Raw genomic sequence first — 6,094 nt, 5'->3', positions numbered from 1 at the left:
CTTAGGTTGCTGATTTGGTTTTAACATATTCACATTCGATAACATTAATGGTTACTGAAAAAGAGGAAGTTAACAATTTTATTTTTTATTAATGCGTTTCACCAAGTGTTTGATACAATGTTATAGAGATGTCTTAATCTCTGGATATTAAAAATTCTTATTTTAACAATTGAAATTGTTCAATTATTTGGAAGTTGAATGTTACATGTTATATCATTAAAATTATGCATGTTTTTTAATCTGAAATTATTTGCAAGTTTAATGTTACATGTCATATCGATTAAATTTATTTATTTTTAATTTTTGTGTTCATAATTATTGTTGGGTGTTATTTATATACTCATATTCATAAATGTGATTTTATTCTTTTAGTGCTAAACATTAATATTAAAATACTTGGATATATTTTATTATTATGTGGTAAATGATAATTTACGGAGAAATGTTTGATATAATGTTACAAAGAATTTGTTTGACAAATGTGCTTTATTTGATGGTTCTTGTTTGTTATCGTATATTTTCACTTATTGGTGGCTTATGTTATTATGTTATTTATGCATAAATCTATGAAACACATATATATACAATCATTTCATGATCTTCATTAGGACTACGATGAAGCTTGATAAAGAATAAAATTTTATTATAATATGTACGGTATATGTTTAATAGTAGTTCTGACTCATTTTATTTCAATGTAGTTAATATTTATTCTCGAGATATTATAAGTTGTATTTGATATTAGTTCTTGAAGTTCAAGTGGAAGCAAGAAGAGATTAAGATTGTTATGTTTAAAAAGATTGTAACCTTTCTGTACACATTTCTTTTTGAACTGAAAATGATTTATGTATTTAAATATCTTCTTTTGTAAGTCTCTTATTCTATCTCTATTAGCTTGATATAGTGAGTATGAAAAAAAATTTAAATACACCCAACCCATTTATGAGATTTCGGTTTCAATCTAAATCATAACTATTCTTTCTTTTTGTGTCTAATATATTTAGGTATGTACCTACACGTTATCATATTAGACTTTATTAGGGATCGTTTGGTTCAAAATGAGGTATCGGGTTAGATTCAGGAATCGGGTTTGAGTGATATGGGGATCAAGTATCATATCTGATATCATGTGTTTGGTTGAGTGTTGTAATAAATATTTTAAATTTAAAATATGTTAAGTCAATAATTTTAATTTAATTAAATATATTATTTTAATATATTTTAGGTTCATAGATTTCTTTTAGTACTAAATATTTATATTGCTTAAATAAAATATAAATAGTGAAATAAAAGTCGATACTCATATCACTCTCTCATACCCACCTCCCTACTTGGATGTCAAAAAACCATACCTTGGGGTTTTGATGAATGAATATGAAATTCTATTTTTCTGAACCAAAAGCTGTGTATGAGGTTGGAATGGCTGATACCCATACCTAATTCCAGAATATGGCGAACCAAACGACCCCTTATTATATTTTACTGATTCCAAGATGATAAGTGTGAAGATAATTGCCTTTGTCTATGTATCAGATTTGTATTTCAAATTCTTCTTATTTTCTCCACTTTTATATTTATTTATACCATACAATCACTTCGTTCATTAATTTTCTTTCCCTCGATCTTCTATTTATATTTTGTATATGTAATTTATTTTTCTTAATTAATCTTTGCAGGTTCAACAATACATATCTACTATTAAGATTGTGAACTATGATATATCGCATCTTCGTTGTACTTGCAGAGTTTATGTGGAACACTTAAAAATATAAGAAAATAAAGTCTGCGTGATGTGACTTGAAAGTTTGAAGGTAAAATAGAAAATTAATCTTAATTTTCATTTCATTTTTCTGTAAACTCTTCTTATTTTTATTATACACTAGTGATAGGTCCCGTAAGAGGGCTATTTTAAGCTAGAAGGGGGGTTGAATAGCTTAATTACCAATTTAAAAATTGTTGTGGCATTTTAAAATAATTTATCCCTTCTTAAAACTTTACCGAGTGGTTATGCAGTTTATATGTGCGTAAAATAAAGTGCAAGGAAAGAAAATACCACACGGTGATTTTATCCTGGTTCGCGATGGTGCAACCTCTAATACATTCGCTCACCCCTACTCCAGTCCCCGAGCTCCTCTCCCGGACTCGGGATTTTTCCTTATAATAAACTCGCTCCTTTAGTAGGCGGAGAAGCCTTTACACACTTACAAATATTTATCTTGGTACGTAACACAAGGGTCACCACCTCAAAATAAATGTAATACCTACACAACTTGTCTTAGACAATAACTCCCCGCTATTTCTTCAAAGTTGACGTAGAACCCTTGTGTGGACTTGGCTTCCTTAGCTTTTGTCGGTCTTGGATCTTAGTGATTCGGTCTTGGGTCTTTCCTCTTCTTCACGGTGCAAATACTACTAACTACCCGCTAGTGCGTATAGGACTTGGGTCTTAGAACGAGAATCACCTCACGTCACTTCACCTTACTACAAAACTAATAAGACAATCCACAAAACAACAAGTATAGAGAAAAGATGGATTGAACTAGTATGTTACGGTACTAGCCCACAAGATAATATAATATTCAAATAAGAATATTAAATATCAACTATGTATACTTGACTTGAGATATAGAATAATATGTCAAGTATACTTTCGATTACTCCGTCTTTATAGAATATATGTTTATCGGAGTAATATAAGAAGTCTTTTATATATATAAGCAATATAGCTTATGACTTCTTTAGTTTTCTTCTTCTTTCAATTATGTATTTATAAATCGAAGAATACTTTAGTTATAATCTCGGAATTGTAACTTATCCTTTTTAAGCTCGTAGGCTTAAGGATTTTATTATACTTATATTTTGACAATTATAGAGCCAAAGTATACTTTTAACTTCGTGCACAATTTATAGGTTCTATATAAGCCAAGATCGAGATAAAAGAAATGCAAGTAATTGGCTTTGGATTTGTGTTTTTGAAGTTTAAATGGATGATTACGAAGTTTACTATTTATCAATTTATAATCCCACGGAACACTAAAGATGTTAGTGAGGATTATATGATACTTTTCGTAATGATACTATAAACACGAACTATGCGTTGGCCAAGATCCAAATTATAAATGAAGTGCAAGTAATTGGCCAACTCGTGTAATTAAATCCACCTTTGAAGCTTAGACGGATGATTACGAAGTTTACTATTTATCGATTTATAATCCCACGGAACACTAAAGATGTTAGTGGGGATTATACGATACTTTTCGTAATGATATTACATACATGAACTATGCGTTGACCAAAATCCAAATAAATGAAGTGCAAGTAATTGGCCAACTCGTGTGATTAAATCCGTCTTTGATATTTGAAAAAATTATGAAGCTTACTATTGATCGAATTATAATCCCACGGATCACTAAAGATGTCAGTGAGGATTATACGATACCTTTCTTAATTATTTCTATAATCACGAAATATGTTGGCCAAGATCGAGAAAGTGCAAATAATTGGCCAACTCGCGAGGTTTGTCAAATATGAAATCTCACTCGTGAGGAGTTGTAGAGATTTAAGTACTTGTATTTTATAGATCTTCTCCTTTTAAAGATTCTTTTGAAGATCAAGTACTTTATTCGAATTCTGAGTTCGAATCTTTATTCTCTTTTCTTATAGAACCTTCTTTATAGGAGATCTAGTATTAGATCTTGAGATGAAGTAGAGAAATTAAGTACAAATCTCAAATAAAAGAAATTCAAAGAAGAAGCTAAAAATTACCACTTTTGGAAAACGATCGGAAAAGTTCGCCGGAAAAATTCGTCGGAGGTTCGGCCGGATTTTGGCACTATGGTCGAACTTGGGCAGCTCTTCGGGAGGCCGGATAGTGGTAGTGGATGAGCTCACTTGGTGGGAACAAGCTTGGTTGGGTGAAGTTAAGCTTGAATTTCAAAAACCTTGTATATATGTATATATATTTAAGAGAGAGAAGGTTTTTGAGAAAAAGTGTGTGTATATAATTTGAAAGAGATGAAGAGAAGCACTTCTTGAGAAAATCCCAGAAACTTTGTGACTCTTTAGATTAGTTGAAATGGGCTGGGGTGGGGATTTATTTATAGGAGAAGTTAGGTGGATTGAATGGTGGAGATTTGAGGAGCATTGATGGTGGATGTTGTATGTCACATGGATTGATGACTTGGCAAGTAGGTTGTATTTCTTTGACATAGCCATATAAGACAAACAACTTTATGGGATTCAAAACTCAGCTGATATATATAATTAAATATATATTTTCCTTTTCTTTTAATCATTTTTTAATCATTTTAATTAAGCATTAATCACCATTAAATATGACCACCCTAAAAACTCTTAAATAAATATCATAAAAAATATGATAATTACCTAAATATTATAAAATGATGTCCTTAAAGTTTTGGTCAACCTTGGTCAATGGTAACTAGGTCAAACGTGGTCAACTGTGGGACCATCTGCCTCGATTTTTGTGCCCGGACAAAAATTCTCTGAATGTTATGAAATTTTTACCATGCATAGAAAATACCATTTAAATGATTCATACCAAATTTCAAGTCATTATAGTGAGTGAAAGTATTTTATTTAAAATACAGACTGTTTTGTCAGCCTTTTCATCCGAGTAAAAATACCATTGGTCTTGAAATTAAATATATGGATCTTTTGACCAAAGTTTTGACTTGAATAAATACTTAAAATATATTTACTAATATATAAAATATATTTGGATGGTAGGAAATATTTTAGAGTATTTTTGAATATTTTTTTCCGAGAAATATTGATTTTACGAAATGAGAGAAAATTACTTTACGTATACATGGAATGGGTTATAAAAATGGTTATTAATCTTTCAATCATGAATATTAATAAACGTTGGATAAAAAATATTTTTATGTATGTAAAAATATATTCTGGAGCGAAAAGTAAAATATTTTTGATATAGTACGAGTCTTTTAAGGAATATATCTGATATATCCCTTTTTCGAGCTTGTTGTCTTATTGATTTTGCAACTGAGATCTAAGACATACCATGTCTTGATATTTATTCTTTGATCATATTGCCTTGGAGATATATTCCATAATGATATAATTTTGATGTTTTTGAATAATGAAATATCTCTTTTATATACTTGAAAATAATTTTGCTAGATTGACCATTTGACTTTGATTTAGATCAGTTAAATTCATGTCTTAATGGAGAGGATCTATGTATATTTAAATTTAATGTTTAATCGTACAAATACCAAAATAAATAATATATCGAAGATATCCTTTCAACTAGATTAGTTCTCGGGTAGATGCCCACTTATATAATATTTATATTCATTAAACTAATATTTTAAAGTTAATATATAATTTTTAAAACTATATCAATGATGATATATTATATATTTACGAAATAATATATATATAGACATATTTTATATTTATTCAAATATGTTAAGTAAAAATTTACAATGATGAACATAGTTGGATAATTCAAGTGGTTATGCGTTTATTATATGTCATCCCAAATCTTTGATAAATATAATCTTTGATCTACTGTGAGTTTAGATATAAAGAAAACCAACTAAGTTCTTATATCTTAAACTGTTTACAAAAGCACACATTCCAGACAAATTAAGAGTTAGCATAAGTGATTTTGCAGATGTATAATCAATTAGGTCAAACATCTAAAGTTAGACAAACATACACAGTGTTTGACTTAAACCGATTTCATCACTCACTTTATTTTCTTGATACCCAGGAAAATAAGTGAGCTCACTTATCATGCTCATTTTATATTTAATTTTAATAATATTTTGATACACCCCTTTTAAGAGTTATCGAACGTAGAGTCAGGGACTGTATTATTCACACTTTTACACAATTATACAAGATAATATGCATATCAATCAGAGGGAGGTTTAGACATTTGTACTTATGAAAAAATGATTCCTAGATAAATGTTGATAGTGGCAGTCATACCAGGCTCTAGATAATTGGGTTTGTCCACACAGTGCTTTTAGAAGCTAGTCCTCATGCTCCATTTTCCTTGAATCATCCAGATGCTGAGATTTAGGTACATAAGCTTCTACCT

This window comes from Apium graveolens, chromosome 10, assembly GCF_009905375.1.
Source record: "Apium graveolens cultivar Ventura chromosome 10, ASM990537v1, whole genome shotgun sequence".
NCBI classification, from domain to species: domain Eukaryota; kingdom Viridiplantae; phylum Streptophyta; class Magnoliopsida; order Apiales; family Apiaceae; genus Apium; species Apium graveolens.
The sequence above is the reverse complement of the archived record's forward strand: the minus strand, read 5'-3'. Positions refer to the sequence as shown.